Genomic DNA, 12134 nt, shown 5'->3' with positions numbered 1-12134 from the left:
TGTACAGAGGGAAAACTGGGAAGGACACCGGGAGAACACTGTGGGAATATGAAGGCAGGGATGTGGGTGTTGCTGCTTAAAGCTGAGGACTGCCAGAGATCGTGGGAAAACCACCTGAAGTGCAGAGAGAGGCATGAACATGAACAGCCCTCAGAAGGAACCAGCCCCGCGGACACCTTGATGTTTAGCCTCTGGAACGTAAGACAGTATGTTGCTTGTGTTCCAACCATCTGGTCGGGGTATTCTTTTGAGGCAGCCCTAGAAAATGAGTCTACTTGGTTACAGGCGCTCTCCATGGTGAACCTCGTGTGGGAGTTGGATGAGAAGGATGTGCTGAATGTTCTTCATTTTGATTCTTTTTTACCCCAGAAGGGAATAGTGGTTGCTACTTGCAGATTCCCCATTGTCCTGCTCGTACAAGACGCTTGTAACATGTGGTTTCAGGGAAATTAATGCCTTTTCCATTTTAGAAATGTAAACTGCCATGAGTGCTACCAGCTGGTGAGGTTAGCTTATCCATCAGACTTCTTTTGGGTGGGATCCTGTGTCAAGTGACCTGCCTTGATAAGCTCTGGGATTAACCCGAGCCTGATGAAGTACGCTGTTTTTCAGCCAGCATTTTGGGATGGCTTACACAGGTAGGAACTGTCAAGACCTGATCCACACCTTGGTAGGACAGTCTGGGAATGCTGTCAGCCTACAATTAACCCGTTACAAACTCGATTTTAGGTTACACTGAGCACATGCATTCAGTCAGCTTGCAGTTTATGAAACGGAAAGCTGAGGATTCTCGTATTGATTGATTTCCTCTATCTGTCTGTGCCACTTGGAGTCTCAAGCCGTGGGGCTTAGAATTCTGAGCAGAACTTCAGATTTGTCCCCAAAGAACTTAAAATAGTGGCATTTCTATATCCCAGGCATATAGCTTGCTTGTTATAAGCTACGATCGTGTTTTTCTCTGCAGCTGCAGTCCCCTCTTGATTCCTATCTGGTTTACTTTTTATTCTTTTCTACTGCTTTTGCTTGCAAAGCCCCATTTTTCTTTTCATGGGCTTGTCCTGTTGGATATTTGAACCCAAATTCAGGGCACTATATTTATCCCAGTTAAAATTTATTGTGTTTGGTTAAGTCTGTTGCTCTAAGTGTGTTTGCATCATTTGAAATTCTGATTCTTATAATCACACCACACTGAGTCCTCTGCAGACTTGGTTGCCATGCCTCTTTAAGTCATTAAAGTATTGAACAGCTCTGCCTTCAGAGATACAGATCTATACAGTCGTAGTGTCATATATCCAAATAATGGTGATTAAGGCATTGTCCATTGTCCATTTGGAAGGATGTCAATGTCTGTGTGTGTGTGTGTGTGTGTGTGTACACATATACTTAGTGCTGTATATGTGATAACTCTTGACCTCCTTCCAAATGGACAATGCCTTAATCCATATTCTGTGGCTCTGTTTATAGCCAACCCATTGTACTGTTTCTCATTCCTGTCTTCTATTTTGTCCCAGTTTTGTTTCTTATTGCCTATGTGATCTTGGGCAAGTTATAGCATCTCTCTGCTCTTTGGTTTTCTTATCTGTAAACCCGGGTGATGCCAGCCCCTCCCTTAGCATCATCATGAGGATTAGCATAAAATCTGTTAAGTAGTATGTTCTCAATAAATGGTTGCTAATGTTATCAGTTACCCCAGTGCCTGGTAGCAGTGAGGTCTTCAGTGGTATGTGATGAATGGTCTCCAAAGTTAACTCTCCAGACAACCCCAGGACTCACGTGCATGAAACAGCTGTATAAGGCTTGTGTCCTTCACAACATCAGGAGTGCAGGTGATAAACGCCATGGGAGTTTCACAGAGGAGGTGGATTTGGGGTTGGGCTTCTTGACTGCAGAGGTTAGGATTACCAGAGGAAACCAGTACTGGTATGTGTGTGTGTGTGGGGGGGTGCTAACTTAAGAGGGAGATGAACGTGGGCAAAGGACAGGATATAAAGTTAGATGATAGGAGGGATGGACCGCACAGTGTTGAAAGCTGGGAGCCAATGGCTGAAACTGAAGAATGAAGCTTAATGAAGATTGCATTTTGGGCAGAAGGACAATGGGTGTTTCAAGAGACCAGCCAGAAAAAAGGGCCAGGACAGGGGCCTATGCTGGGGTGGGGGCTGCTGTAGGGGTGGGGAGGAATGTGGTGCTTTGTGTGGGTGTAAATGAAGAGTGGGGAGGAAATCTGGACTCCTGTTACTACACCAGGGGCCACGCCCTGTTCTGGGCGTGCCAGCCAAGTGTGAGTGACCCTCATCTCCTGAGAAATCTGGTGTGGGCTTTTTATTGTACTTGCATTTCACTATGCAGTTTGGTGGGAAGAGATGGTAGGAAGCTTTAAAAAAAAAAAAGAATCCACTTGATTTAAAAAAATGGAGACTACTTAATATTAAAATGCACTTCTGTGTCAGGGGTTATCTAAGCAATTTAACAAATTATAATTTATTCCTCTTTGTTAGTGAATGGCCATTCGTTTCCCCAGTTTACAGATGAGAAAGTTGACCTGGTGACTTGCTATGTTAGTTTGCTAGCAAGTAGTACCAATGGATCGTCTTAAGCAATAAAGAGGCTTTGTTTGCACAGTTCTGGGGGATGGACAGCTGAGATTGAGGTGTGAGGCTCGAGGGAGATGCCATTCCATGCCCCCTCTTCATGCTTCCAGTGGCTTGCTGGCAGGCATTGGTGCTCCTTGGCTTATGTCTGCCTTCATCTTCCCATGGTCTCTCTGTCCCAGTGTCTGCTTTTGAGAAGGACAGCAGTCCTGTTGGGTTAGGAGCCCACCTTCCTCCTTCCAGAACAACTTCACTGTAAGTAATTACATCCGCCACAACCCTTGTTTCCAAACAGTTGCAGATGTACTGGGTGAGGGTTAAGACTTATGCAGGAATGATGGAATTCAACCCGTAATTCAGTTTCTAACACTTGTCCAAATCCCAGAGGGAAAGTGGGGGGCAGGGACTTCCCAGGTTGCTGGTGGCAGAAACCACACCTGCCCCCCAGGGAAGAGGGGGTTGCTGCCAGAGATTCAAACAAACAAACAAACAAAAAACAACCCTGATCCCAGCCAGCCAAGTGAAGCCTGTGATTCGATTTCACGGTCTCCCCTACAATTTTCCAGTGGCAACTGACAGGTGATAATCATGGGGAAACTTTGACCAAACTCTGTTCCAGCGAGGCCGGTGAGCCAGATGCAGAGGATTAGCCAGAAAGCTTTTGGTGCCAGAGATAAGAGCTGGGTGGAGAACAGAGTAAGCAAAGTGGTTAGACCTGTTTTAGGGAGGGATGGGTTCATCGGAGGGGGGAGGACCGCATGCAAATTGGACCCTGAGACTTAAGGAAGGTTTGTATTGTTTTCTGATGGGAAAAAAATCGCAAAGGGTATGAATTAGACAAGGCTAGTTGTAGATCTGGGACACGGATGGTGGCCCCGGGGTGGTTCCAGGGCTGGGACAGGTGTTGGGACACTGGCTCTCCCCTGCCAGTAGTGGGAAGTTGGGTGGTTTTGTTAAGCTCTGGTGTGGGTGAGAGTGTTCAGCGAGTTAGGTCCCACGGTTGTGGGAGTCTGGTACTGTGGATTCCTGCCTTTTTGAGTGTAAAGCCCCATCTGCCCTTCCCCCACAGGGACCGTGTGGCTTTGAGTGGCGGGTGGCAGTCTGGGTCATGATAGGATGAGCTCATGGTTGGTCCCTTGCGTGGTCAGCGGTATCTCTCCCAGTTCTGGATAACCAGGCATGGAATGAATAAGAGCAACAGAAGAATACCCACAGTTCATCATCACCCCTCTGTCCCCTGGCCCCTCTGCTCAGTACTTACTACTCTCCCCATGTCATGGACCCGAAACAAAAGGGCAGGAGGATATTCCGCATGGTTGCCCTTTAGTACCGTCTGAATGTCCTCTCCGCGACTTTTGATTGTACTTGACATTAGCCAGTATTATTGGAGGGCCTGCCTGGCTTGTTCTGTACAACGCATTTGTGTACTTGTTTTGTACCCAAACTGTGAAATGATTTTGTATCCCTAACTCCTTAGCTCAAATGCTTTGAGGGCCACGCTAAGGAGACCAGTCAGGAAATTTGGGGTAGGCTCATTAACTAGCCTATGTTCCATAGGCAAAAATTATCCAAGTTTAAATCCAGTTTATTGACTACCATCTGTGTCTTTGGTCGTAAGAGAGCCTGATATTATTAAGAACTGGGCTCCTTGTTACCAGAAACAGAACAGTGCTTGGGCCCTGGTTATGATGGGGCAGCTGTTTCGACCTCATTTAAAGGATGCTGGGATTCTTATTCAATTTTTATGGGTCAGTGACTCAGTTTATGAGTCATTTTGCTAACATTTGTCAAAAAGATTCTGGAGAGCTTACTCCTAGTTTTGAAAGAATTCTTCAGACGGTTCAAGTAAACCCTCAAGACAGAGTTCTCCCGTTTAGGCCCTAGGTAGAATGTAGTGACTGTTCCTTATCTTTGAGATTCTGATACTTTCCAGCCCCTTGTGAACCCTGCTTACACATTGCACTTTACCACAAACCTCTGTTTTGTAAACAATACTATTCGGTTAGCCCTTGTTGCAATTTTTGGCCCGCTTAAGGGAAACTATGTGAAGGAACTCATGGGAAACGTGGAGTGTTTCTGTAGTATTATTTAAGAAAAAAAAAATGGAGAGTAACCCATATTTTGCAGGAGTAGGCAAATACATTATTTTACATCCATGGAGAATGTTCTAGAGTCCTTAAATGTGTTAAGCTTAAATTATGTAGCAACGGGGAAAGTGCCTATGATAAGTTAAGTGGAGAGAGATTCAAGTTACAAAATTATATGACATTATAATTACAACAAATGAGAAACAAATGCATATGGTACGTATCAACACTTCTACTCAGAGGAATACTGAGGAAATAGGAAAGGGCAAAAATATTTAGTTCTAAGGCTATTCACCAGGGTAATACTTTTACATCCATAAAAACTGGAAATCACGTATTATAATAAAGCTGCTGGCTGAGTGTCTTTTTGGAGTACATATTACAAAGCTATTAAAAAGTTGCATAAATCTATTAAAGCAGTTTCATATGTTAAGGGATAAAAGCAAGTGCTAAGCAGATTTGTGATGTTTAAAAAACCTTAATTTTTTTTCTCTTCCTAGGAAAAAATTCTGGAAGGATATGAATAGGGATAAGTGGTCTCCAAAGGCAAATCCAAGTTTTGGGGAACCTACAGTTTATACAAAAATACACGAGACTCCTTGTTTACAAAGAAATACCAAAAGTGTGTGTGGGGTGTGTGTGTGTGTGTGTGTGTGTGTGTGTGAGAGAGAGAGAGATAGGGAGAGAAGAGAGAGCACACATATTTCTAGGCCTTGGAAGAACCTGTACACGTGAGGGGCCCTGAGGTTTGAGCATCAGTAGCTTAAAGTAACAAGGTCTAAAGTGTTTAGGTCTACATGTTTGGGTATTCTGACCTGAAAGTAAGAGGAAGGGCTATGACCGGTGGCACCCAGCACATCTCTGATCCCATCAGTTACTTCTCAGGACTAGTAAATTGCCCTAACAAGGAGATTCTTTCTTTTTCTTTTTTTTTTTTAAAGATCTTATTTATTTGACAGAGAGAGAGAGAGAGGCCACAAGTAGGCAGAGAGGCAGGCAGAGACAGAGAGAGGAAGCAGGCTCCCTGCTGCGCAGAGAGCCAGATGCAGGGCTTGATCCCAGGACCCTGGGATCATCCTGAGCTGAAGGCAGAGGCCTTAACCCACTGAGCCACCCAGGTGCCCCTAACAAGGAGATTCTTAAGAGAATTTGTGTGGTTCTTTTCTTTTTGCTTACATACATTTATCTTTTCTATAGTTCTGTCGTTCTCCAAGTGTGATGCTGGGACCATCCGTGATCCTGGAGACCTTGTTAGACGTGTACATTCCTAGGTTCATCCCAGATCTACCTCCCCAGAAGTTCTAGGAGCAGGGCCCAGCCAAGCCCTCCCACCCCTGGCCAGGAAATTCTGGTGCAAAGCGATGATCAGGTCTAATTTGGCTCTGTTGTCAACCTCGCTGTAGGGGGCTTTCCTGGGCAAAGACTTTGCAACTGCTGATCACTAGGTCCCACCCCCAGATTCTGCATCCTGCTAGAGAGATCATTGTACCTGCGTTTCAGGTGAAGGGTTTATAGATCATGGCACTTTCAATAAAAATGGAAGGGTGTGAAGATGCATACTCCCATTAGTGCGCTTTGTCTGTCTTCTGACCTCTCCTAGGGAGGCAGGATCCAGAATTACTTGGCTGGCTGGGCTGGGTTTTGTGAACAAAATCCAGGATCTCCTAAAAGTTAGTCTCTTTCATTAGTTAAGCTCAGATTCTGTGTGCTCCACTTAACTATCTCTAACTTTCCTGAGCCTGTTTCCTATTTAGTAAAAACAAGAATTTTAGAAAAATACCTCCCTCCTAAGGGTACTGTGAGGAATAAATAAGACAAAAATGCACAAGATACTCATTTCCCTTTCCCAGATACTTTCTATCCCCGGTTATAGAGCTCATCCAGGAAATCTGTTTCTTTAAGAGCTAATATTTGTTCTTTTTCTGTATTCTGTAAGCTGGAGTTCATAAAGGTTTTGGGTAACGAGGAAATTATTTTTATCTTCCTATGGACTGACTTTGTTTTGTTGCCTGACTTCTATCCCGTGGGAAGTTGGAAACCGAGATGACTTCTGAGAGGTTGGGACACCCTAGTGTTGTCTGTCCCTGTGGCCACCTACACATGCGTCTGTTAAGCGCTGGAAATGTAGCTTGCCTGACTGACAAAGCGAATTTTAAATTTTATTTATTTAATAAATGAAAATTTTAGAGTACTCAGTTCAGATATTGGACACTTGTGTTTTTTGGATATTGGGAAACTTAATATGTTTGGAGCAACAGCTTGAGTGTGTGAAATTTTTTTTTTTTTTTTTTTTTGAGGGTCAATCTCATGACCTCATGTCAAGTATTCCTGATAAAGATGTAGCATCGGAATTGAGATGTTCTTCCTGGAAATGTGCAAGATTTTGATGGCGTGGCCTGAAAAAAGAATGTAAACTATCCTGTTAATCGCTTTCATGTTCATTTCATCGTGATTTCATGCTGAAAGGATACTATTTTGGTTTTATTGGGTTTTATCAAATGTAATTAATTTCATCTCTTTTAATTTTTTAAAAATATGTCTATCAAAAAATGTAAAATGTGGCTTACATTATATTTATTTCTCTTGGATAGCATGGTATTAGACCCTGACAGGAGAACCAGAAATTGAAAGAAGACAGCGCTCACAGCTGTAGGACTGGGTGTGACTGGACACTGGTCACCTGAGCTCTCTCTTTCCCTTAACACTGCCAACTCCTTGTCTTCATGGTCCGGAGCCAGCCATTCCACTGAGGTTCTGCCTTGTGGGATCAGTTTGTGGCCACTTTCCTTTTTTCTTTCTATGTGTGCAGATAAGCTCTGTCTTTAAATAAGTGATATCCTGCCATTTGCTATCTGAACTCAAGGGACTTTTGAACTGTAGCTGCTGGATAAGCCATAATTTCAATATGGAGCATCTCAATGAAACGCATTTTTTAAATGTGATTTTTAGCCTTTGTGTGTGTGTGTGGTTTTGTTTTTTTGTTTTTTTCATCTGTTTCAGTGTTCTTGTAGCATAGGAATGTAATTGTTCTATCCCACTGTTTTTCTCTGTCCATACAAGGGAGTTACCATTCTTGGAACTCAGATTTATAACCACTTCCTTATTTTTGTTATGCCTCCTAATATACTTTTAAAAAAGGGACTTGACCTTCACATAATTCATACTTTTCCTTGAAATGTTAAATCGCCCACTTCAGCCTTGGTTTTATATGACCGTTGGAATGCGTATATCTTCCCATATTAAAAGTTACTCATTAAACTGGACACAATGAGATATCTGATAAAGTAAACATAAATAGAATGTCACTTAAGGATTTTTGTTTTCCTGGCTTTATAGGACTTTTCCCATATTTGGTGGGCCCTTACTCAAAATATCTCAGACTGAGTAATGGATTCGAGGCTGATATTTAGACACGGTGTTGACATTTTAAAGCTGGTGCTCGAGACATGGAGTCCTGGATTTGCGGAAGGGATTTTCCTTTCAGAACATCATCCCGTTGGTGTTGGGCCTATTGTCGGTGATTCTGTGTCCCAAGTACCCTGAAGCTCTTTACGTCTGACCTGTGTCGGGTGCTCTCTTGCTGACTTCTATTGCAGCAGGAGTGTTTTTGTTTGCGTGAAAGGCCAGGTTATCTCTGCCATCTTACAAGCGCAGAGGTTAATGCTTGTGCCCCTCTGGATGGGCCACATGTGGCTCTTTGACCTTGAACTTTGTGCTATGGATTGCATTTCGTGAGAAGTATCCTCTTTCCACTCCAGAAAAAACTTTCCCTCTTTTTAACAAGAGGCCGTAACTCAATCAAGACCTCCAGCTTTCACCATCCCCGGTCAATTACAGCCTATTAAAACGTGATAAATATGTAAAACATGAGGCCAGAGAGGCAAAGAGGCTGGCTCCTTTTGCTGTTCCTCCCGGATGGCGTCAATAAAGACTCGGCAGGCGGTTTTGCGGCCAGAAAAGTGGGCTACATTTACTGATCTCGGCTTTGCAAGTCGGTGCCCCTCCCTGGGTTTCCACGTGGGTAAAATAAGGCGCTCCCTGAAGTCTCATCAAGCTTTAAAGTTCTGTATTTCCTGTTCAGGTCTCTTTGTAACCCCCTCTGCTCCCATCCATCTCTGAGTCCACTGGTAATTGCTTCTGTAATGGAGTCCAAAAGCAGTACATTTATTTTTACTGGAGTTGTGCAAAGTCCCATGGGCATCTGGAAGAAAGGATCTACGTCTTAATTGGCATGTGTTCAAGGCTCCCTCGGTACCTAGTCAAAGTGTATCCTTCTCTTCCTCTTGCCCATGACATTTCTTGTAATCTCTATGCAGGAAGGACAAACAGGGAGGAAAGAACGTGATCCTATTGTATATAGTGGTTCTAATGACCTCCTTTGAAATATGCAGGTCTTTTTTCACGTTTCCTTAAGCACAAAGCAGAGCTGTAGACAGGAAATCTCCATCTCTGACCTTCTGTCCAAGGGGAAAAAAAATCAAAGCTTTGAACAAATGTCAAGAGGAGAGAAGTTGAGTTAGAGGCAGGAAGAGAGAAAGAGGAAGGAAGGAAGAAAAGGGCTCTTGATGTCTTTTTTGTCTGCTGTATTTACAAATTTGTTTGGTTTCTGAAGTGGAGGAAAGAAAAGTTAGCTCATCAAGAAATTAGGTGGTATAAAATGGCTAAGTTGCCTTCTGAGTTTTACCTACATATAACTGAAGATATAATTTAATATATTCTTTAGAACCATATTTAAAGTAATAAAACAGTTATGAAAGATACGCCAGTGTTTTTAAGAAGTCTGCAGAGCACTGACCATATAATCATGTCAGCTGTTGAACAACTATCAAGTAATTACCTTGCCCTTTCTACCAAAGCAAAAAACTTTTCTGAAATTTACTTAGAACCTATTTCATTGGTGGTGGATATCTTTGGATGTAGATATTTGGATGTCTTGCCAAGTTGCAATAGTGAAAATATCAGTAGATTTTTTTTTTAACAACAATAAAATTTTGTGTTCTATTAAAATTATGGAGGGGTAGGATTGAATATAAATGACTGTTATGTCACAGATAAAATTAAATGCCTGAGAGTCTGTGTGGAGTCATTTAGTTAAAACGTTGCCCATCAGATAGTGGTGGAACAATTATATAGAAATTTGATTTCTAAAGTCAACTTTCAAAGTCAATGGCTACTTAATGTCAATTTCACAGAGGATGGGTTTTCCTAGTATTTCTGAGTTAGAGGGTTAGCTCTTCCCTCTCTTTATAAACACACACACACACACACACACACACACACACACACAGCCTTTTACCCATATATTCTTGGGCAGTTCTTAACTCCTTCCAACAACAGACCAAAAAGACATTCTGGCCTGGGTATTTTTAAGGCTCCTCTGAAGATTGTCCTGAGCAGAAAGTGTTTAGAACCACCAATCCAGGATAAAAAGCTGTCCTGTAGGAAGGAAGCAGTGTTGTAGAGCTTCCTGATCTGAGAGGCCTTACAATAGTGCCGCCCCCCCCCCCCCACCCCACACTGATGGTAAGTGGAGGAACTTGGATTTCAAACCATCCTGGAGAAAGTAAATGCAATTTAAAGCCTATGTTTACATTATTTTCAAGTGGTCTTGCATTTGCATTTCTTTTGTTCTACATTCAGAGTTGTGTAGGCAAATACCATCAGTCTTCCACCAGGGATATAGAATTTGACCTTGGTGAGGAAATGTATCCCCACTAAGCTGACTGTATTCATTTATTAGGGCTGGCCAAAGTGCCATAATCTGGGTGGATTCCATGCAACAGAGATTTCTTGCGTCACAGTTGTGGGGGGTAGGTCTGAAATCAAGATGTGGACAGGGCTACGTTCCCTCTGAAACCCGTCTTCCTCACGTCCTCCTTGTGTCTTGTAGTGAGCAGCGATCTTCAGGCAGTCCAGTTTGTAGATACCTCACTCCAGTCTTCCCTCCATATGTGTCTCTCTGTCCAGATTTCCCCTGTAAGGACAGCAGTCTTTGGAATGACGCCTACCCTGCTGACCTTGTTTTAACTTCCTCTGCAGAGATCCTATTTCCATGTAAGGTCATCTTCTGCGGTCTTGAAGGTTAGGACTTCCTATCTTTTTTTGGAGAAAATTCCAAAACATAACACCAGTAGGTGAAAGACAATCTCTCTTGAATATGTTTCATGCTTTGATTCATTCCATTCCGAGGGTTTAATTCTTCACTCATAGAGAAACCTCAAACCATAGTTTGAAATCTTCCATGGAAAGGTCATGCCAGATATAAGCAGTTTCTGATATACTTAAGCACACCCTCCCTCCCCCCGCCGGCCCCAACACACACCAGATTTTTCTCAGTATTAGCCCGGGTGTGGGAGCAAATGAAATCAAAACCCCCTGCAGCCCTAGAGTTCATCCATCACATTTGTCCTAAGCTCCCCCTTGGTTTCAGAACTGCTAGGATGGTTGAAGTTACAAGTAACTAACATGTCCTCAGTATCTTTGTTTGGAGGAAGGATGTCGCAATGGACAGGGGAAACAGTACAAAACGGTTGACTTCTAAATGTTACCAGGGGCGCTGTACCTTTCCATCTCTAGCTTTAATCTTGAGTCCTCAAAGAGAAACCCTTCTTCTATTCATAGGCTAAAGGCCCTCAGTCAACTTCAGGCCACCCTGCTGGAGTGCTTCCTGAAGCACTGTGGGCGCTAAGGGGCCTGAGAGACTCTTATATTTGTCACACTCATGTCCTAGTTGATAAAGTAAGACTGAAAAATTGGAAAACAATCCTCTTAAAGCTTTCTGTAAGGAAATGGGCTGATTTTATGTGATCTCATTTGTTCGTGTGACAGATCTGGCTGGTGAAAGCCCTTGGTTGCTTGATTCATAATTGCTTTTGTAATTTCTTTATGGTGAGGCACCGTTGGTCTCTGTCCCATGGAGTAGGCCCTCTAATAGAAGTTGCCTCACTATGAGAAAGAATATCCACATCTCTTGCTGCTCTAGGGTGGACAGTCTGCCTCTGAGGCCCCAAAGCTCAGGAATTTGCAGAGACTGCCCAGTTGGTTGGAAGATTAGATTTCATTGTTTCCCATACTTGCTTGATGATAAGAATCACCTAGGGTGCTTGCTAAAAACAGGGAACCCCAGGTCCTCTCCCTAGAGATTCCGGTTCAGTAGGTCTGGGTGGAGCCTGGGAATCTATATTTTAGTGAGGATCTCCTTTCCCACCCCTTCACCACCCATCCCTTGCGGGTGATTCTTATCAATGAATGAGCTTGAGAAACACTGGACGAAAGGGCTTCTGACCAACGTTTGAAGGTAGTAGGATTCTAACATCTTTTTCCTTATGGCGGAGATTGCTAGTAGGCTACACGATATATTTTCTCCTGTTCTTTCTTAGTAATAGGATTCCATTAAAAAAAAACTGGGGATGCAGCATACTCAGCTAAGAGACCATATTTTGCAGCGTCCTCTTAG

At 43.1% G+C, this 12134-nt stretch overlaps 1 protein-coding gene across 2 annotated transcripts in view; it reads left to right on the top strand.

Annotated features, from left to right (window-relative positions):
* Positions 1-12134, top strand: part of RAI14 (retinoic acid induced 14) — a 138873-nt gene that overhangs the window by 32836 nt on the left and 93903 nt on the right. The gene's annotated exons all lie outside the window — the stretch shown is intronic.

This window comes from Meles meles, chromosome 3, assembly GCF_922984935.1.
Source record: "Meles meles chromosome 3, mMelMel3.1 paternal haplotype, whole genome shotgun sequence".
NCBI classification, from domain to species: Eukaryota; Metazoa; Chordata; class Mammalia; order Carnivora; family Mustelidae; genus Meles; species Meles meles.
The sequence above is the reverse complement of the archived record's forward strand: the minus strand, read 5'-3'. Positions and strand labels throughout refer to the sequence as shown.